Source organism: Prionailurus bengalensis, chromosome C1, assembly GCF_016509475.1.
Source record: "Prionailurus bengalensis isolate Pbe53 chromosome C1, Fcat_Pben_1.1_paternal_pri, whole genome shotgun sequence".
Taxonomy (NCBI): Eukaryota; Metazoa; Chordata; class Mammalia; order Carnivora; family Felidae; genus Prionailurus; species Prionailurus bengalensis.
In genome coordinates, this window is record NC_057345.1 from 157,759,558 (window position 1) to 157,782,454 (window position 22,897).

General features: G+C 39.9%; 1 protein-coding gene across 1 annotated transcript in view; it reads right to left on the reverse strand.

The window, feature by feature from the left end:
• STK39 (serine/threonine kinase 39) overlaps positions 1-22,897 on the reverse strand; it is a 312,459-nt gene that overhangs the window by 23,745 nt on the left and 265,817 nt on the right. The gene's annotated exons all lie outside the window — the stretch shown is intronic.

Below are 22,897 nucleotides of genomic sequence, written 5' to 3' on the forward strand. Positions count from 1 at the left end.
CCCTGATCTGGGGAAGGAAAAAGGCATTGAAATCCAAGAGGCACAGAGAACTACCTTCAGACGTAACCTGAATTGATATTCTGCATGACATATCATAGTGAAACTGGCAAAAAACAAGGATAAAGAGAAAATTCTGAAAGCAGCTAGGCATAAACAGGCTCTAACTTACAAAGGGAGACCCATAGGAGTAGTGGCAGACCTATCTACTGAAACTTGGCAAGCCAGAAAGGAATGGCAGGAAATCTTCAATGTGACAAACAGAAAAAATATGCAGCCGAGAATCCTTTATCCAGCAAATCTGTCATTCAGAATAGAAAGATAAAGGTTTTCCCAAACAAACAAAAACTGAAGGAATTCATCACCACTAAGCCAGCCCTACAAGAGATCCTAAGGGGGGATTCTATGAGTGAAATTTTGCAAGGACCACAAAGTACCAGAAACCTTACTACAAGGTAAACCCATATCTTTCAATAATAACACTGAATGTAAATGGACTAAATGCTCCAACCAAAAGACATAGGGTATCAGAATGGATAAAAAAAAAAAAAGACCCATCTATTTGCTGTCTACAAAAGACTCATTTTAGACCTGAGGACACCTTCAGATTGAAAGTGAGGGGATGGAGAACTATCTATCATGCTACTGGAAGTCAAAAGAAAGCTGGAGTAGCCATACTTATATCAGACAAACTAGACTTTAAATTAAAGGCTGTAACAAGAGATGAATAAGGGCATTATATAATAATTACAGGGTCTATCCACCAGGAAGAGCTAACAATTATAAATGTCTATGCGCCGAATAGAGGAGCCCCCAGATATATAAAACAATTAATCACAAACATAAGCAACCCTATTGATAAGAATGTGGTAATTGCAGGGGACTTTAATACCCCACTTACAACAATGGACAGATCATCTAGACACAGGATCAATAAAGAAACAAGGGCCCTGAATGATACATTGGATCAGATGGACTTGACAGATATATTTAGAACTCTGCATCCCAAAGCGACAGAATATACTTTCGTCTTGAGTGCACATGGAACATTCTCCAAGATAGATCACATACTGGGTCACAAAACAGCCCTTAATAAGTATACAAGAATTGAGACCATACCATGCACACTTTCAGACCACAATGCTATGAAACTTGAAATCAACCACAGGAAAAAGTCTAGAAAACCTCCAAAAGCATGGAATGGAGGTTAAAGAACACCCTACTAAAGAATGAGTGGGTCAACCAGGCAATTAAAGAAGAAATTAAAAAATACATGGAAACAAATGAAAATGAAAATACAACAATCCAAATGCTTTGAGATGCAGCGAAGGCAGTCCTGAGAGGAGAATACATTGCAATCCAGGCCTATCTCAAGAAACAAGAAAAATCCCAAATACAAAATCTAACAGCACACCTAAAGGAAATAGAAGCAGAACAGCAAAGACACCCCAAACCCAGCAGAAGAAGAGCTATAATAAAGATCAGAGCAGAAATAAACAATATAGAATCTAAAAAAACTGTAGAGCAGATCAACGAAACCAAGAGTTGGTTTTTTGAAACAATAAACTAAATTGATAAACCTCTAGCCAGGCTTCTCAAAAAGAAAAGGGAGATGACTCAAATAGGTAAAATCATGAATGAAAGTGGAATTATTACAACCAATCCCTCAGAGATACAAGCAAATTATCAGGGAATACTATGAAAAATTATATACCAACAAACTGGACAATCTGGAAGAAATGGAAAAATTCCTAAGCACTCACACACTTCCAAAACTCAATCAGGAGGAAATAGAAAGCTTGAACAGACCCATAACCAGTGAAGAAATTGAATCAGTCATCAAAAATCTCCCAACAAATAAGAGTCCAGGACCAGATGGCTTCCCTGGGGAATTCTACCAGACATTTTTTAAAAATTTTTTTTTTTTCAACGTTTATTTATTTTTGGGACAGAGAGAGACAGAGCATGAACGGGGGAGGGGCAGAGAGAGAGGGAGACACAGAATCGGAAACAGGCTCCAGGCTCTGAGCCATCAGCCCAGAGCCTGACGCGGGGCTCGAACTCACGGACTGCGAGATCGTGACCTGGCTGAAGTCGGACGCTTAACCGACTGCGCCACCCAGGCGCCCCTCTACCAGACATTTAAAGCAGAGATAATACCTATCCTCCTCAAGCTATTCCAAGAAATAGAAAGGGAAGGAAAACTTCCAGACTCATTCTATGAAGCCAGCATTACTTTGATTCCTAAACCAGAGACCCAGCAAAAAAAAGAGATCTACAGGCCAATATCCCTTATGAATATGGATGTAAAAATTCTCAATAAGATACTAGCAAATTGAATTCAACAGCATATAAAAAGAATTATTCACCATGATCAAGTGGGATTCATTCCTGGGATGCAGGGCTGGTTCAACATTCATTCGCAAATCAATGTGATGTATCACATTAATAAAAGAAAAGATAAGAACCATACGATCCTGTCAACCGATGCAGAAAAAGCATTTGACAAAATTCAGCACCCCTTCTTAATAAAAACCCTCGAAAAAGTCGGGATAGAAGGAACATACTTAAACATCATAGAAGCCATTTATCAAAAGCCCACAGCTAATATCATCCTCAATGGGGAAAAACTGAGAGCTGTTCCCCTGAGATCAGGAACACGACAGGGATGCCCACTCTCACCGCTGTTGTTTAACATAGTGTTGGAAGTGCTAGCATCAGCAATCAGACAGCAAAAGGAAATCAAAGGCATCAAAATTGGCAAAGATGAAGTCAAGCTTTCACGCTTTGCAGATGACATGATATTTTATACATGGAAGACCCGACAGACTCCACCAAAAGTCTACTAGAACTGATACAGGAATTCAGCAAAGTTGCAGGATACAAAATCAATGTACAGAAATCAGTTGCATTCTTATACACTAATAATGAAGCAACAGAAAGACAAATAAAGAAACTGATCCCATTCACAATTGCACCAAGAAGCATAAAATACCTAGGAATAAACCTAACCAAGGATGTAAAAGATCTTTATGCTGAAAACTATAGAAAGCTTATGAAGGAAATTGAAGAAGATACTAAGAAATGGAAAAACATTCCGTGCTCATGGACTGGAAGAATAAATATTGTTAAAATGTTAATACTACCCAAAGCAATCTACACATTCAATGCAATCCCAATCAAAATTGCACCAGCATTCTTCTCAAAACTAGAACAAGCAATCCTAAAATTTGTATGGAACCACAAAAGACCTCGAATAGCCAAAGTGATATTGAAGAAGACCAAAGCGGGAGGCCATCACAATCCCAGACTTTAGCCTCTACTACAAAGCTGTCATCATCAAGACAGCATGGTACTGGCACAAAAACAGACACATAGACCAATGGAATAGAACAGAGACTCCAGAATTGGACCCACAAAAGTATGGGCAACTAATCTTTGACAAAGCAGGAAAGAATACCCAATGGAAAAAAGACAGTCTCTTTAACAAATGGTGCTGGGAGAGCTGGACAGCAACATGCAGAACAATGAAAGTAGACCACTTTCCTACACCATTCACAAAAATAAACTGAAAATGGATAAAGGACCTGAATGTGAGACAGGAAACCATCAAAACCCTAGAGGAGAAAGCAGGAAAAAACCTCCCTGACCTCAGCCGCAGACATTTCTTACTTGACACATCTCCAAAGGCAAGGGAATTAAAAGCAAAAAATGCACTACTGGGACCTCATGAAGATAAAAAGCTTCTGCACTGCACAGGAAACAATCAACAAAACTAAAAGGCAACCAACAGAATGGGAAAAGATATTTGCAAATGACATATCGGACAAAGGGCTAATATCCAAAATCTATAAAGAACTCACCAAACTCCACACCTGAAAAACAAATAATCCAGTGAAGAAATGAGCAGAAAACATGAATAGACACTTCTCTAAAGAAGTCATCCAGATGGCCAACAGGCACATGAAAAGATGCTCAACATCACTCCTCATCAGGGAAATACAAATCAAAACCACACTGAGATACCACCTCATGCCAGTCAGAGTGGCTAAAATTAACAAATCAGGAGACTATAGATGCTTGAGAGGATGTGGAGAAACGGGAACCCTCTTGCACTCTTGGTGGGAATGCAAACTGGTGCAGCCACTCTGGAAAACAGTGTGGAGGTTCCTCAAAAAATTAAAAATAGATCTATCCTATGACCCAGTAAGAGCACTGCTAGGAATTTACCCCAGGGATACAGGAGTGCTGATGCATAGGGGCACTCGTACCCCAATGTTTATAGCAGCACTTTCAACAATAGCCAAATCATGGGAAGTGCCTAAATGTCCATCAACTGATAAATGGATAAAGAAATTGTGGTTTATATACACAATTGAATACTACTTGGCAATGAGAAAGAATGAAGTATGGCCTTTTGCTGCAACATGGATGGAACTGGAGAATGTTATGCTAAGTGAAATAAGTCATACAGAGAAAGGCAGATACCATATATTTTCACTCTTATGTGGATCCTGAGAAACTTAACAGAAGACCATGGGGGAGGGGAAGGAAAAAAAAAAAGGTTAGAGAGGGAGAGAGCCAAACCATAAGAGACTCTTAAAAACTGTGAATAAACTGAGGGTTAATGAGGGGTAGGAGGGAGGGGAGGGAGGGGAGGGTGGGTGATGCGCAGTGAGGAGGCCACCTGTTGGGATGAGCACTGGGTGTTGTATGCAAATCAATTTGACAATAAATTTATTGTCAATTTGACAACAGATTTAATAGTAAACAAACAAACAAACAACCTAACCTTATACCTAACGGTGCAAGAAAAAGAACAACAAACAAAACTTAAAACTAGCAGAAGGAAGGAAATAATAGAAAAAAAACACAAATAAATGATATAGAAACAGCAACAACAAAAACAAAACAAAAACAAAAACAATAGAACAGATTGACGAAATCAGGAGCTGATTCTTTGAAAACATCAATGAGATTGATAAACTGCTAGACTGAGTCATCAAAAAAAAAAAAAGAGAGAGTGAGAGAGAGAAAGGATTCAAATAAACAAAACCAGTAATGAAAAAGGAGAAATAATAATACCACAGAAATACAAACAATTGTAAGAGAACATTATGAAAAAGTATATGCCCACAAATTGGACAACCTACTAGAAATGGATAAATTCCTAGAAACATATAAACTACCAAAAATAAAGCAGGAGGAAACAAAAAATTGAACAGACTGATTACCAGCAGTGAGATTAAATCAGCAATCAAAAACCTCCCAATAAACCAAAGTCCAGGATGAGACAACTTCACCAGTGAATTTTACCAAAAATTTAAAGAAGACTTAATACTTTTTCTTCTCAAACTATTCCAAAAAATACAAGGAAGCTTCCAAATTCATTCTATGAATTCAATATCACCCTGATACCAAAACGAGATAAAGATACTACGAAAGAAGAGAATTACAGGCCAATAACTCTCATGGACATCAATGCAAAAATCCTCAACAAAATACTAGCAAACCAAATCCAACAATTAAAAAAAAAACAACAAAAACAAACATTCACTATGATCAAATGCACTTTATCCTCAAGATGGAAGAGTGGCTCAATATTCACAAATCAGTCAACATGATACATCACGTCAATAAGAGAAAGGATAAAAACTGTATGATCATTTCAATAGACAAAGAAAAAGCATTTGACCAAAGTACATCATTCATTCATGATAATCGCTTTCAGCAAAGTAGGTTTAGAGGGAATATACCTCAACATAATAAAGGCGATACATGAAAGACCCACAGCGAAATTTATCCTCGATGGGGAAAAACTGAGAGCATTACCCCTAAGGTCAGGAACAAGAGAAGGACCCCACTCTCACCACTTTTATTCAACACAGTGCTGGAATTCCTAACCACAGCAATCAGACAAGAAGAAGAAATAAAAGGTACCCAACCTGGTAAGGAAGAAGGAAAACTTCCACTATTTGCAGATGACAGGATACTATGTATAGAAAACCCAAAAGACTCCCCAAAAAACTGCAGAACTGATAAATGAATTTAGTGAAATCACCGGACACAAAATCAATGTGCAGAAATCTGTTGCATTTCTATACACTAACAATGAAGCAGCAGAAAGAGGAATTATGAAAAAAAAATCCCATTTACAGCTGCACCAAAAATAGTAAGATGCCTAGGAATAAACCTAACAAAAGAGGTAAAAGACCTGTGCTCTGAAAACTATAAAACACTGATAAAATAAATTGAGCGTGACACAAAGAAATGGAGAGATATTCCATGCATTCATGGACTGGACTGGAAGCAAACATTGTTAAAATGTCTATCCTATGCAAAGCAATGTACAGATTTAATGCAATCCCTATCAAAACGTCAACAGTATTTTTCACAGAATGAGAACAAAAAACCCTAAAATTTATATGGGACCACAAAAGACCCCGAATAGCCAAAAACACTTTTTCAAAAGAAAAGCCAAGCTGGAGGTATCACAGTTCCAGACTTCAAGTTATATTATAAAGCTGTAGTAATAAAAACAGTATGGTCCTGGCACAAAAATAGATATGTAGATTAATGAACAGAGAACCCAGAAATAAACCCACAATTATATGGTCAAGTAATCTTCGACAAAGCAGGAAAGAATATCCACTGGGAAAAAGACAGTCTCTTCAACAAATGGTGTTGAAAAAACTGGTCAGCTACATGCTGGACCACTTTCTGAAAAATAGATTAAAGATTGGGGAGCCTGGGAGGCTCATTTGGCTAAGCGTCTGACTTCAGTTCAGGTCATGATCTCATGGTTTGTGATTTGGAGCCCCACATTGGGCTTCCTGATGTCAGCATAAACGCCACTTTGGTTCCTCTGTCTCCCTCTCTCTCTGCCCCTTCCCCACTCACGAGCATGCATGCACACACTCTCTCACTCAAAAGTAATAAACATTTTTTAAAAAATGGACGAAAGATCTAGATGGGAGATCTGAGACCATAAAAATCCTAGAAGATGACACAAGCAGTAATATTTCTGATATTGGCTTTAACATTTTTCTAGATATGTCTCCTAAAGCAAGAGAAATAAAAGCAAAAATAAACTACTGGGACTATGTCAAAATAAAAAGGTTTTGCATAGTGAAGGAAACAACAAAACTAAAAGGCTACCTACTGAATGGGAGAAAGTATTTGCAAATGATATATCTGATAAAGGCTTGGTATCCAACATATATAAAGAACTTATACAACTCAACACCCAAAACCCAAATAACCAAATGAAAAATGGGCAGAAGACACTGAACAGACATTTCTCCAAAGAAGACATCCAGGAGGCCAAAAGACAAATGAAAAGATGTTCATCATCACTCATCATCAGGGAAATGCAAATCAAAACCACAATAAGATATTACCTCACACCTGTCAGGATGACTAAAATCAAAAACACAAGAAACAGTAGGTGTTGGCAAGGATGTGGAGAAATGGGAACCCTCTTGCACTGCTGGTGGGAATGCCAACTGGTGCAGCTGCTGTGGAAAACAGTATGGAGGGTCCTTATAAAGTTAAAAATAGAACTACCCTATGATTCTAGTAATCACCCTACTGGGTATTTACCCAAAGAATACAAAAACATTAATTCAAAGGAATACATGCACCCCGATGTTTATGGCAACATTATGTACAATGCAAGCAGCCCAAGCATCCATTGATTAATGAATGGATAAAGAAGCTGTGGTATACCTATACAATAGAATATTCCTCAGCCATAAAAAGAATGAAATCTTGTCATTTGCAACAACATGGATGGCGCTACAGAATATAATGCTAAGTGAAATTAGAGAAAGACAAATGCATATGCTTTCATTCATATGTGGGATTTAAGAACAAAACAAATAAGCATAGGAAAAAATAGAGAGAGAGACAAACCAAGAAACAGACTCTTATCTATAGAGAACAAACTGATGGCTGGTTACCAGAGGGGAAGTGGGGGTGGGTGGGAGGGATGAAACAGGTGATGGGGATTAAGGAGTGACTTGTGATGAGCACCAGGTGTTGTATGGAAGTGTTGAATCACTATAGTGTACACCTGAAACTAATATAACACTGTATGTTAACTATACTAGAATTAATCATACACTGGCCATTCTGACATATTAAAAAAGAAAGTGCAAATGATAAATACAATATTAGAGGAAAAGGGGAAATCGAGTATATTATATACCATTTCCCTGTATTTCACCAAGCTACATTAGTTAGATGGTGAGAAAAAGCAGTAGTTAGAAGAGATTTTAGGAATGTTACAGGTACCATAAGCAACCAGCCTTTGAGACAAAAATTTCAAAAAGACTTGAGTATTAGCATTATTTGTATCTAAAAAGAATGATGGGAAATAAAAAAACAATAAATTCGCTTGCCATTCTCCTTATGGCTCAGGGAAATTCCAGTTCTTTAGTATTATCTTGGCATAATGAGAAAATCTGAAACAGTTTGGAATGGCTAAACTGACAGGTATTGAATCTGTCCTTTAAAATAAAATCATAGGGGTGCCTGGGTGGCTCGGGTGGTTGAGCGTCCAACTCTGGGTTTCGGCTCAGGTCATGATCTCACGGTTCCTGGGTTCCAGCCCTGTGTCCCACTCCACACTGACAGCACGGAGCCTGTTTGGGATTCTCTCTCCGCCCCTCCCTCCTCCCACATTCTGTCTTCTCTCTCTCAAAATAAATAATCTTAATCATAAAATTAATATGTTGGTCCTGAATTTCCTGTACTGTGTTTAAGGTAGATTTGTATGAACTGGACCACAGTGTGGTAATGGAAGGGTCCAATAATCATTATGTTACGATTGCTCATTTTGAAAGCAGTGAAGTGGTATAAACAATGACATTGTAGCTTTATTTAGCTGGTGGAGATGGCATACCAGTATGTTTAGAGCTTAACTCCTCTTTAGCATGAAGATGAAGAAAGTAAAAAACTAAAAATACTGTGTGAAGAATGGCTCAACTTGAAAGTCAGGCTTGCCAAGCATATCCAACGTTCACCTGAGATGAAGGTAAGAATTTATTTGCTTTGGAAAAACAAAGAGGATTACTGCTTTGGGAGACACAGCTGTTAAAACGTGCTTGGGTTCTTCAAAAATAGGTGACTTAACCTGAAGTTTTTAGTCTTGAAACCCTCTAACTCGGAGGTAAAAGTTTGTACGCACATTTCCCGGGAGAGAGTGTGTGGCTATCACCAGATACTGAATGGGGTCCTGTCCTGGATAACCTTAAATTGCTGTCCCAAATGCTTACTAACATCTCATATTAATGTAAGCAACTTAGAGGTGGGCCTTTATTTTTATAACAGACTTACTGAAGTTCAACTGCCATATAATAAACTGTACATATTTAAAGCATACAATTTAGTAAGTTCTTTAAGTTTATTTACTCATCTTTTATGAGAGAGAGTGTGTGTACGTGAGCAGGGGAGGAATAAAGACAGAGGGGGAGAGAGAGAGTATCCTAAGTGATGCGGGGCTCAAACTCAGGAACCATGAGATCATGACCTGAGCGGAAACCAACAGACGCTTAACTAGGTCACGCTGACATCCCCAATGTGGTAAATTCTGATACATGTATACACCAATGAAACCATTACCACAAACAATATAATGAGCATATCCCAAATATGCAAACATTTTGTCAGATCCTCTGTAATTCCCTCCACCTTCCCCTCTCCACTGCTCTCTTCCACTCTATCCAGGAAACCACTGATTTGTTTGTTGTCACTATAACTTACATTTTCTAAAATTTTATACAAATGGAGACATACGGTGTATACTTATCTCGTTTGACTTTTTTTTTGATATACCATAATTCATTCCTTTTTAAAGTAAAAAAGGAATATTCTCTTGTATGGATATACCATAGTTTGGTTACATATTCTTCTCTTGATAGACATCTGGGTTGTTTCCAGGTTTTGTTGTTACAAATAAAGCAGTTATCAGCATTCATGTATAAATCTTTGTATAGACACACATTGTCCTTCCACTTGGGTAGATACCTAGGAATAGAATGGCTGGCTCTTTTAAGAAATTATTGAAATGTTTTCTATGGCAAGTGTATCATTTTTACATTCCTACAAACAGTGTGAGGGGGTTCCAGTTTCTCACACACTTGCCAACACTTGATTGTAATTTTAATTTACATTTCCTTGTGTCCTTCCAGGTGCCTATTTTGTGTAGTCTTTTTTAAAGTCACTTTCTAATAATTAAGGGTTTCTATAAATGCAGGTGTGATTTTTCTCTGTTAAGCAGAAGGCTTTTTCTAAAAAGAACAAAAAATCTTTGCTAAGGAACTACAGGTATTTCTTCATCCAAGATGTAAGCTTTTCAGATCTCCTGGTTCATCTAATAAATGATAAAAAAAAACCCACAACTATAGACGTCTCAGCTACAGCTTGAACAACATCAGTCTACATCTTGGAAGCTTCCTATCTATAGAGTTCAGAAACCTCAGCCCTACTAGAGATTTTTAAACGTGTAGATCATAAGTTTGAGTAGAATTAAAGAAGAGAAGGAAATGATCATATCATGGAAGGCAGACAAGGTAAGACACGGGAAATCCACCCAACTTTGATTTTTAGAGGTAAAAAGAAAAACCTGTCCAGGTCTTCACCGTTTACAACAAGAGGTCTTATTTAATTATGCTAGATGTCTAGATTCCAAGAGAGAAGTCTCACACCCACCAGCACACTCTAAAAAATATTAACAAGACTGTGTATATAAGGTAAGACATACTCTGGAATTTTAATGACAATCTCTCAAACATGGTTGAAAGAAGACTTCCGTGCAGCATGTACTACAAAGGGAGACAACAGGACAGCTGTTCTCCATTGTATGTAGAAGACTAAAAACAACGTGTGTCTTCTTCAATGCCTATCCTCACTTGATTGAAAACAAAAACACTTATAGAAATAAGCTTTAACCTGTCTTTACGACCTTGTCAAATCATTAAAATTCTAGAAAAGTTCTAATCAGTCAGAGGAAATACACCAAAGGGAAATGAAACAATTCACAGAATCAACTTGTTCTTATTATCATTTTTGCTTCATCTTGATTTTTTTTAATGTTTATTTTTGAGAGAGAGAGAGAGAGAGAGAGAGAGAGAGAGAGAGAGGGAGGGAGGGAGAAGGAGCATGAGCAGGGAAGGGGCAGAGAGAAAGGGAGACACAGAATCGGAAACAGGCTCCAGGCTCTGAGCTGTCAGCACAGAGCCCGACGCGGGGCTAGAACTCACAGACCGCGAGATCATGACCTGAGCTGAAGTCGGACACTTAACCGACTGAGCCACCCATGTGTCCCTATCTTGATTTGTTTATAACCAGGTTTTCCAATAGTCACGTATTAATCAAACACACACAGCTTGAGATTTAGCCTGGTGGCTTCTGGGCTGGGAAAAGCTTTGGAAAAGTTAAAATTAATGAGACAGTAAACACACCGATAAGAGGAATGCTACTTAAATTATGGGCCAATGCAGCCAACTGAGGCAGAGCCATCTGGCATAAGCACAAACTGGGAGAAACCTGAAGACTCCTAGCCTGGCATGCGGTGGCCTGCCTTCCAGACACACAGGTTTCTCACACATGTGGCCAGGTTACACACAGGAAGAGAGCTGGGCTTCCGTTTATGTGATGTGCACCGCCCCAGAGGAGGACATCTATTTTATCTTCATTTCTTGAGTTATTTTCTTCTTTGTGGTATATATCCAAGGCATTGGAAGTAAGGGTTTAGTAGCCCGTGAGAGGTACAGACCAAGGTAGAACAATTCACTTCTTTAATAATAAGAAGTCAAATCTATTCAAGGGTTGACTGGGACCTCACTCTAGGACTCTGCTGAAAGAATAAAGGACCTGCAATCTAATGCTATTTATAATACATAAAATAAACTTTGGAAAATCACCTTCCCTGTGCCTCAGACCAGTGAAATTCAAAGTAGTCAGCTGCCAAAATGTTCACCAGTCCACATGAGGTATGGAGTGTGCACCAGAACGTAAATTAATCACTGCTTCCTTCATTGATAAAGTCTTGTTATCCCCATTCCCCTCAAGAAAAAATGATAGTTGAACTTCACAATGTACTTAATATTGGTTGATATCGTGGCACAAGCCAGTACATGGATCACACTGAATAGGACTACTCTGGACTGTTCCCAAAATAATACTAACCTGTCCCTTCCTTCCTCCACCATTCTTGATAGATTGGTTTGGATCAAGTCTAAGAAAACTGGTGTTACACAGTATCTCCAACCACAGGTAAGATATTTAAATGGCACTTTCTGCAGAAACTTCACAATCAATGGCAGAATAAAAGATGAATAGTAGGAATGTGGAAAAGAGCTTATGAAAGAAAGTTAAATACAGAACTTCATAAAGAAGCTTCTTGTCAAAGTGTCATATTCAATTTAACATTTGTTCTGTGTTTTTAATTTTTAACAAATCATTGTTAATTGTTGCATGAAAATAAGCTGGCATGAGTTTAGCAGACTTTGTAACTGCAGCTTTGATCTTATCTAGTAAATGTGAGACATTAATTACATTGAACAAAGGCCTCACTTTTATGCACGATTAAATCTGAAAGACCATCTCCATAATCCTCACCCTTACCCCCCTGCCCAATTCCCCTTTCCCAATGCAAGGTAACTACACCTCTCTTTGAATGACAGCATGTGGAGCTTGCTGATAACATAAAGGGAGTGGCTAGGGACAGCTCACTGCTCTGATAATGGTGGCAGTAGGAGGAAGAGTCAATCTGATGCCCCTGTCAGAACTCTGAGACACCAGCTAGTTGTGCTAAGGTCCACTGGGCAGCCTGTAAAATGCAGAAAAAGCACAGCTGGTAGAGTCATTATAAAATCAGAGGTTAGGGACCATGAAATATGTGCAGAAATTAAAGGCTGACATAGACCAAAGAGAGGACAGTTTGAAATTCCTATTATACTGGTTCTGAGATGTGTCGATGGGATCAGTCTACAACTATCTATTTAAAAAAAAAATTTTTTTAATGTTTATTGATTTTTGAGACAGAGAGAGACAGAGCATGAACAGGGGTGGGTCAGAGAGAGAGAGGGAGACACAGAATATGAAACAGGTTCCAGGCTCTGAGCTGTCAGCACAGAGCCTGATGCGGGGCTCGAACCCACGAACTGCGAGATCATGACCTGAGCCGAAGTCGGACGCTCAACCGACTGAGCCACCCAGGCGCCCCTACAACTATGTGTTTTCTTATTTCATAATCTTTTGTAAATTTTGCGTTAAACTATTTTGACACCAAAATGAGCTTTTAAAAAGTACATGTGTAATAAAAAATGAGGTCCTGATTTTCATTTTCCATAAAGCCACGGAACCTACGCACAGCGTCTGTCAAAGTTTACCACCCATCCAGGGGCTGTAGTTAGGTCACTGACTCCCAAGAATGCCGAGAGACACAAGTTGCCTGACAAAGCATAAGTACCTCTGTCAAGAGCTAGCAGTTACTTTTCAAAGGCTGTTTCCAGAAGGAAATGACTTGCCAGGCACAAATGCAGGAGGTATGTTTACATATCACCCTTTCAGGGATAGATTTCATCTTACACTCTCAAAAATGTCCTGGTTTACATGATAAATCGGTATGGTCATCCTACTTCCCAAGCATCTAGACTGAGGCTCCTGGAAAATAGACCCCCCCCAGCCTGTCACTTCCAGATTCCCAGCCAGTACCCAACACTGAGCCTAGCACTCAGTAGGTGCTAAATAAATTAACAAAGGAGAGATCTCCAAGTACCTGGTTAACAGGACTAGGAAGTAGTTTTTCAGAAGTTGATATTTACCCCCCAACAAAGATGAGAAAAACTAGAGCTGATTGGAGCAATGTAAGGCTTGTCTTTTCAGACCTCTGGCTTCCATTTTATGTTACCCACCCCATGCCAGAGGTGTAACCTCCTCGACTTTGTTAAATGCTTGAAAAACTCCTCCCCCTCTCCAACTGACCAAGGTAGCAGAAAGACAGAGACAAGGTCTTTTAGCTCAGTGTTGTACACCCAATACCCAGGACAGGGCGTGGCTCACAGAAGGTACACATAAATAATTATAGAACACATGAATGAGAATAAACTGGCAGCAGATTTTGCCAAGGATGTTAATGTTAACTCTTCCAAGGAATCTGCAATTAAATTTGAGCCTTGATCTCTCATTATGAATAGAAGGATAGATTTCATGGTAAAGAAATTTTAGGCAATTAGAAACTAGTGGAGGTGAAATTACTCTTCCTTATTGCAGAAGGAAGGGGTGCAGCCTCTCTTTGTCCCTAAAATTCAGTGAAATTCAAGTGTACTTTCTCAGTACAGTACCTTGAACCTGAGACCCCTTTATCCCTCCCATCTGCACTAGGTCTCCAGAGGTCGGAAGCTGAGTATGTAGCACTCACTCACGTAAGATTACCCCTTCAACCCTGACAACATGCCCTGGGTCTCCTCTCCCTAAATTACAATATGGGATTTAAACTATGTTCTTCTACCTTCCTGATTTCATCCCAACATGAAAACTCAAAGCCTCCTGGACTCTGCTGTTTCTAACCCTCCAGGAGTCTCAAAGGGGGTTGGGCAGTAGCACTGATTCAAAGATCCTTCACATGTATGTTTTATCATGAGAAAGTAGCCATGAGGAGACTGCAGAGAACTTGGGCCCTCTGTGTTGTGGGCCAATGGCTAGGGATATGGGGAAAGGGGATGGTATGTACAAGGAAAGCTGCTGCCTACTAAGACCCATGACTTTTGAAAGCAGGTGTGTGTTCTAATACGTGTGGATGTTTAGTTATTAAACAAATTCCTACAAAAGTGTGTACCATAAGCTGGTGTTACCATAGATGTTGGGGAGATACAAACACAAGTAATGTGCACCTTGCCTTGCCTGGTGTGTGGGCAGATTCATAACCCGATGATGACAGCAAGATCCCACAAATGTTGTTGGCAGGGTAGGAATAAGGTGTAAGTACAGCAAAGGCCTGGAGGGTGGTTCTGGGTAGGACTCCAGTTAGAGTGATACTTAATCCACATCTAGAAAGAAGAGTAGGGGTTGGTCAGCTGAATGAGAATGTTCCAGGTAGAGAAAGAGCATGTGAAAGACGGGAGCAGAGCAAGTCTGAGAGCACCACGGAGGGTCCAGCACGCAGCAGCAAGCCTAGAACAGAGGGACCACGGGAGATACGGTGAGGAAGTTGGTAGAGGCTGATCATCAGGGCCTTGTCCACCAAAGAGGATGAGCTTTACCACCCAGGAAATGGGTTTAAAGTATTATACCAGTTAGTGATGTTGACTATACACACTGAAAAACATGATCATTGTTGTTGAAAGTTCGTGGAGAAAGAAATCTAAAATTCTGGTTTGGCTTTAGAAAAGCCAAAGTATTTTAACAGTCATATGAGATGTTGATTAGAACTGAACATATCATTAAATATGACTTGTTATGTTTTAAAATGCAAAGATTTAAAATTTTTTTTAATGTTTTATTTATTTTTGAGAAAGAGAGAGAGAGACAGAGTATAAGTTGGGGAGGGGCAGAGACAGAGAGAGAGAGAGAGACACAAAATCCGAAGCAAGCTCCAGGCTCCGAGCTGTCAGCACAGAGCCTGATTTGGGGCTTGAACCCACAACCTGTGAGATCATGACCTGAGCTGAAGTTGGTTGCTTAACTGACTGAGCCACCCAGGCGCCCCTAAAATGCAAAGCTTTATATGTGTACAATCAGTATTTGTAGTTACTGCCCATGTAAAATGACATTTTCATGCAGAATGTGAAAAAAATATTACTACAGTACATTGCCTGGGTTAAGACACATTAAAGGAGGAGTTAAAATACCTGACTTGCGTACTCTCATGCAGGCAGCCTCAGCTATTCTAAGATGCCATGGTGCACGGGGTGTGGGCTTTATGCAACTAACCTTATATAGAGGAGCTCTTTTCCCCAGATGATTCGTTAATGAAGAAATCACTGTATCTTACTATAATAGTTACCCTAATTGAACAGATAAGAAACCTCGTATCAGCGAATTCATTTTTCTCTCCTGACATTGTTCTCTTCCCACCAGGGTAATGGAGAAGAAGAGCCACTATCGCAAAGAAGATAAAAACGACACTGGAAAAAACCAACTTCAGTGAAAGAACTTCCAAATTGATTTTTTTGTTTGTACATTTGTTTTACCAAAGCTGTATGAATAAAGTCAGCAGTGGAGAAGCAGCTTATAATGTGTCTTGAGGTTAGAAGGGAATCTGGGGGCTCCTGACTGCAGCCTTTCTTCTTCAGGAACAACTATCTGCACATCATTTAAGACCCGAGGAAGTTGTTTATCTTACATCTGAGAATGTCTATGGAAGAAGTTTCCATCTCTTCATGACCCATTTCCACAGTGCACCCTGTTACAACTTTATCACCTGCCAGGGCATCTTAATGAAACCACTAGCCTTACTGAAGTCTTGGTGGATATGTGACATGAATTTAGGGGGAAAAGCAGTTCCCTAAATAGTAAAACACAGCCTCCAAGACTCCACATAGGCATTACTATCAATAGTAAACACTAGGGGCACCTGGGTGACTCTGTTGGTTAACCATCTGACTCTTAATTTCGGCTCAGGCCATAATCTCATGGTTTGTGGGTTTGGGCGCCACATCAGGCTGTACGCTGACAGTGCAGAGCCTGCTTGGGATTTTCTCTGTCCCTCTCTCTGCCCCTCCCCCGCTCATGTTCTCTTTCTCTCAAAATAAATAGAAACTTTTAACAAATAGTAAATACTAACTTACATGCTTTAGGGTATCAAAATAGTAATTCAGCACCTACTACATGTCATAAGAAGGTATTTTCAAGAAATAAATATCCTAGAAATTCAATAACTTTCAAACAACCTTACCTTTGAACTCTTAGCAGCCCAAGATTCACTGCTGTGATGGATCTGCACTTCTAGATTATTCATTAAATAAAACGCAGTATATTGAGATGGAAGGAAACATAGAGTATGCCAAAAATTTAGATCACAGTGTCCATAGTCATAGCTTCTCTAAGTCTTTCTGCTGCTACTATTTCTCTAGATTGGAACTCACCAGTTGCATGTGCCTTGGCCAGCACCATCACCCCACACAATAAACTGAATTATTAGGAATTCCAGTCCTAATCCCCTATTTGGAAGGGGAAAGCAGAGGCCATCTTAAATGTATACTTTAAGAGCCTTGCCCCTCAGGCCAGACACAGTCTAGGTAATTATGAAAAAGGTATTTTTTGTTGTCATTGTCAGAAGTTATTAGGAGAATGGCAGGAGAAATAAGAGAGTCTGCAGTGAGGATGTGCTGGGTCTCCAAGGACTGGGTGGTGCGGGGAATCAATTCATTCTTATGCTTAAAAATAGCAACCAAGGCAATCCAGGGAACAACTACTATAATTTTTGCTTTGGTCCTTGCAACAATACTAGACTTTCTGAATGAGAAGATTACCAAACTTTCAGAAATGTTCTGTACTTATAAAGGGGTCAGATATCACAAGTTCCTTGCAAATGCATTCAACACAATAAAACTATTTGAATTTCAGATTTCCATTCCCTCCCTAATAGAGAAGATACCAATTTGCTGTATTTCAGCCTTTAGACGCCTGAGCACAAGTGGACTTAGTCTTTTTTCTACAGGTAGCAGATAAAAAATAAGTGGAATAGATGTTTATGCAGAATAAAGAACAGAAGGAGACAAAACACTTCTGGTCAGGGAACAGACAAGAAAGGAACAACGTGAGGTCATTATGAGGCACAGGTAGTTTGCCATCCATGAAAACAAAGTGGTTGACTATCTTAGGGAAGGGAGCTGTTCGTAGAAGGATGTGGAAAAGGGGCTCATGGCATGTGCAGTAATGAGATCGAGGACCAAGAGGAGTCACAGGCAATCAAAATCTAGAAGAGGAGCCAGGAAAGAGATGCTGACTTGGGGATGATCATCAATAATGCACTGAGGAATAAAAATCAGAAGACTGTTTGACAGCAGTGAAAGGGCAAACAAGACTGTGGGCTGTATGCGTAGCCTCAGAGAGAACGAGGCAGTGCTGCTTATTCCAAAGCTATTTAAGGCAGCAAGAAGATCTCATTAACTCTGGAAAGATCTGGCTTTTCCTATCCAATGGAAGAAATTGAGTGATAAGCTGCAAGTTGCAACTGAAGTTGATTCCTGATTCAAAAAACCAGGGAACAAGCAAGGACAATGCAGCTCCTGGCCGTACTGCTGTTCCAGGACTAGACTAACGCCCTCCCTCCCTCCCCTGCCCTCTTGTGGCCCCTTCCCCTTCGCCAGATTTATCGTAATCCTGTACTTTTAGGGTGTTAAGGAGAGGATTAGCAGACTTACATTAGCCAGCTGTGAGAAGGGCAAGGATGTAAACTTGGTAATAGCATCACTCCTCTTCATAGAAACGTCTATGGCAGCAGAGTTAACTATGGAAGGTTGTAGAGCATTTATGAGAAAAATGAAGATATGCTATTTCCAAGGTGAAAGGTAAATGATCACTCTCTTTTACTGATGTTCCTTGTTCATGGCTGTCCAATCATTTAATAAAAGAGACCATTAAGGAGATGGTCCCAGGCATTCCAATCAGATCCCAGGGTGGCATGGCAGAGGGTAACCCCCTTTAGGGGAGGTCCTGATGTTTTCACAATCAAAGATCAGTCTGTATAAAGTCACCCAGGGAATAGTGACACTTCCAAATAACCCCCAAATAATCATGTCTTTCTGCGTTCCTCTAAATTAAAGATTTTAATTTCACTGACTTATAATGACCACTGGTGGCCCAAGTCCTTGGGTTGGCAGTTCTGCATTTTGACTTTGAAGAATTCTGCCAACGACAACAGTGAAATTGTTACTTTTGGATAAATAAAACTATTAATAGTTAATGATAACATATTTACTGAGACTTACCATGATCTATATGTATCTATACATATCATGCTCTATGCTTAGAAGCCTCATAGTCACCCTCTGAGGTTGGAACTAGCATCCGCCCCGTTTTACAGAGGAAACTGAGGCACAGAGAGAGGAAGTACCTTGCTCAAAATGACACAGCTTGGAAGGGGCTGAGACAGGATCTGAACAAGGCAGGTTGGCTCACCAGAACTTGTATGCGTAACCACAGTGCATGCTGCCTCCCAGATATCCACCATCTTAAAACAGACTTACTGTTTTAAGGCAGGTACTTAAAAATAAAAATCAGGATCTAAGAGGCAAAATTGGTGCCCCTCACATATGGGGTCCTCTCCCCTACATCAAAGAGCTGTCACCAGTGTGGCTTCTATCTTGCCTAAAAGGTATTTTTGCTCCTGCAAGGCAGTCATGAGGCCTGTATGGCGATCTCCTTGGGGACCTGAACAGTGAGCCAAGAGAGGAAGTGCAACACTATCAAAAAGCCCTCCACGTTCTCCAGCATGACCATTTTAGAAAAATTAGGGCTGATATGACCCAAAATACAATACCATCATCTTTTTATCTTAGTGCCTTTCAGCTACGATTTTTTAGACACCTCAACTATTCAAAAACTTGATAGCTAGTCCCAGTTAAAGCTGTGGAAAGGTGAAGCTGCTCTGAGGATTACTTTGTTGTTGATGCTTCTACATCTTATTTCCTGCTTTAAGGGAAAAAACAAAAACAAAACACTTTCTTCCTTAGATGGTTTCCCCTTGTTAACATAAGGAGAAAGAAATATACTGCTGGAGTAGAAGACAGTGATGGAGCAGATTTAGTTTATATTCAATGATGACTTTAGAAACCCACATGTAAAATTCTTGACTGAATGAGCATGTTTAAAACCACCTAGGTGTGCCGGGGTGGCTCAGTAGGTTAAGCGTCCAACTTTGGCTCAGGTCATGATCTCGCAGTTTGTGAGTTCAAGCCCCACACTGGGCTCTGTGCTGACAGCTCGGAGCCCAGAGCCTGCTTCAGATTCTGTGTGCATCTCTCTCTCTCTCTCTCTCTCTGCCCCTCCCTCACTTGTGCTCTGTCTCTGTCTCTCAATATTAAAGAAACGTTAAAAAAAATTTTAAACCACCTAAAAAAACTATGGTATTGGGTATACTCGGAAGACTGCCTCTAGCAGGAGAAGGGGTGAGAAGATGGGCAGCTTAACTGCCTCCTTATGCTTTATGCTTTGTGTGAGGGTGAAGGGCAGCTACGGTGGTAAATAGGGAACAATCACTGACCTACGGCTTTAATCGAGAGCAGTGCTGAAGACACTCGCCACCCTCTGCCCAGAGTGCTCAGCCCCCACACACCAAGGGGAGCAGTACTCCCAGCTGTTACTTTTTTCCTCAGTAATGACATCTATTAGTGGATATAGCTGACACTGGGCTAGGGAGGGCTGAAGAGTGTGAGCAATGTTCTGTCACTTGTCAGCTACAAGGAATGGCCACCTTGATCATCCCCAAACAATAGAGCTAGTCATTCCTCAAAACAAGGAATAAAAAATTATGTGGTGAGGGGCACCTGGGTGGCTCAGTTGGTTAAGCGTCTGATTCTTGATTTCAGCTGTCATGATCTCACGGTTCATCAGATCAGCTGAGTGGGGCTCTGTGCTGACAGCATGGAGCCTGCTTGGGGTTCTCTCTTCCCCTCTCCTGCTTGTGCTCTTTCTCTGTCACTCAAAATAAATAAATAAACTTAAAAAAGAATCTGTGGTAAATGTGGGACCATACATGTGATTTTAAAAGTAATAGCATCAGAGAGTTGATCCTTATGGGCAACTCATCACATCGACTGTCCTATGTAGCTATTCTCAGGTGGGACTCCCTCTGTTACCCAATACATTGCTACCCACTGTCCCCGAAGAACCAGCAGTAGTAGGGATTTAATTCCATTTAAAAAAATTTGTTTATTTATCCTTGAGAGAGAAAAGAGCACGCATAGGGGAGGAGCAGAGAGGGAGGGAGGGAGGGAGGGAGACAGAGTATTGGAAGCAGGCTCCAGGCTCTGAGCTGTCACACAGAACTTGACGTGGGGCTCAAACCCATGAATCGCAAGAGCATGACCTGAGCTGAAGTAACTGAGCCACCCAGGTGCCCCCTATTTGATTTTTATGCAAGAACAAGAACAAACAAAATCAAGATGCTAAATATTCAACCAATACTGGAAGAGTGGTGATAAACTGGATGCCTAGGAGGTCCTGGTGAGGACGGCCAGACAGCAGTGGGTGATGGAAGTAATGAGACCAAGGTGACGATTTGGACTCTAAGTGCAGAACAATTACTCAAGAAATTTAAAAAGGAGACCGTTTTTAAGCTGACAACCCTATTTATATATTCAGCAACAGGTATGTTTTTCTAGGGGAGCAAAAATGAAACACTTAGTTGAAATGAGTATCATTTACATCATATATATTATAGTCAGGGTATTTTTTAAATTGCAGGAAATTCTGAACTAAAAAAAGGAAACACATCAATCATCCATCGGAAGTATACCTAAATACACAAGGTGTTAAGCAACAGGAAAATCATGATTAAATTTGTCCACCCAGATTGCATTTGTGAACTTATTTTTAAACATGGTGAAGGTGGATTAAAGTTTCCAGCTGCTGTTAAGAACAGAACTTGATGTGTGATATAATACCAGGGCTAACTGAGAGGAAGCAATAGGTTAAAAGCTTAGGAAGAAATCAGAAACACAGTTACACACCAAGTAAATGGTTGCTAGAAACTAAATTAAAAAAAATTCCTCATCCTACAGATAGTTCACCAAGGTAAAAATGTAGCCAAGAACACAAATAAAGGAACACAATTATATTTCTTCACAAAACCACCTCATCAAAGATGCACCTGCCTGAGAGAATAAGAGAGGGACAGAAGAGTCTGCGGTGGCCTGACATTTGCTACGCAGGGTCTCACAGGACAAATGAGGAGCCCTGTTCACAACCGAGTGACATTTTGGCAAGTCTATGCAGAAGATTTATTTCTAACTGGCTGCAGGTCAGTTAAATATATATTTTTTTCCATTTCCAAAAAGAATCTGCCAGAGACCCACAGTCTGCTGTTCAAACATACATTCAATTCTTACTTAAGCAAAATGTGAAATTTGGCACTGCTCTGGACGAGATACTGGCATAGGCTCTTAATGAGAAATGGGGAGATGAAAATGATGAATTCATTCTTGCCTGGGTAATGTAGTAAGAAACGACCGCATTCCGGCTTCTGGTTTCTGAGATGTAATTCTGGAAGGCAGACACCTCTGGAATGCCCATCCTGCTTAGTCTAGAAATCTGAACCGTACAAATGCAGACCCCCAATTTTTACTGCCAACACATGCCAGTGATGTGATGAAGACCAACGAGACCCAACAGCACCAAGAACCTCACATATTTTTATAGGATGTAGAATGGTATGTGTTAAGTTAATCTGATCATTCATTCATTTGACAAATATTTATTGGATATCTAATAGGCACCCAGTATCATCCTATTCTTCCATTTGAGTGCTCTAGGATAGATCAGTCAACAAAGCAGACAAAAAAAAGAAAAAAAAACAACCCTGGTATGGAGCTTAGTCCAGTGATTAGTGAACTCACTCAACAAAGCCACTGAATGACCAGCATTTCCCGGAAATCACATTTTACCAGGCATGGCCACCCACGGTGCTCAGAGTCCAAAGTGGCAATGACCTATTAGAAACTTGGATTTCAAGGGGTTGCCATGGTGAAATGGAACAGACTAGCTTCAATTTTAAGGACAATTCAGATTACCTAGTTGGGTAAAGTAACAAACATTTACTATACAGAATGCTTAGTAGTTGTTATAAACACTTTTCAAACCTTGCTAGACTGCAAAATCCTATTAATTATAAAAAATGTTATAATAGCCAACTAAGTCACTACTAAGGGAACATGAGTGTTTCTTCCAA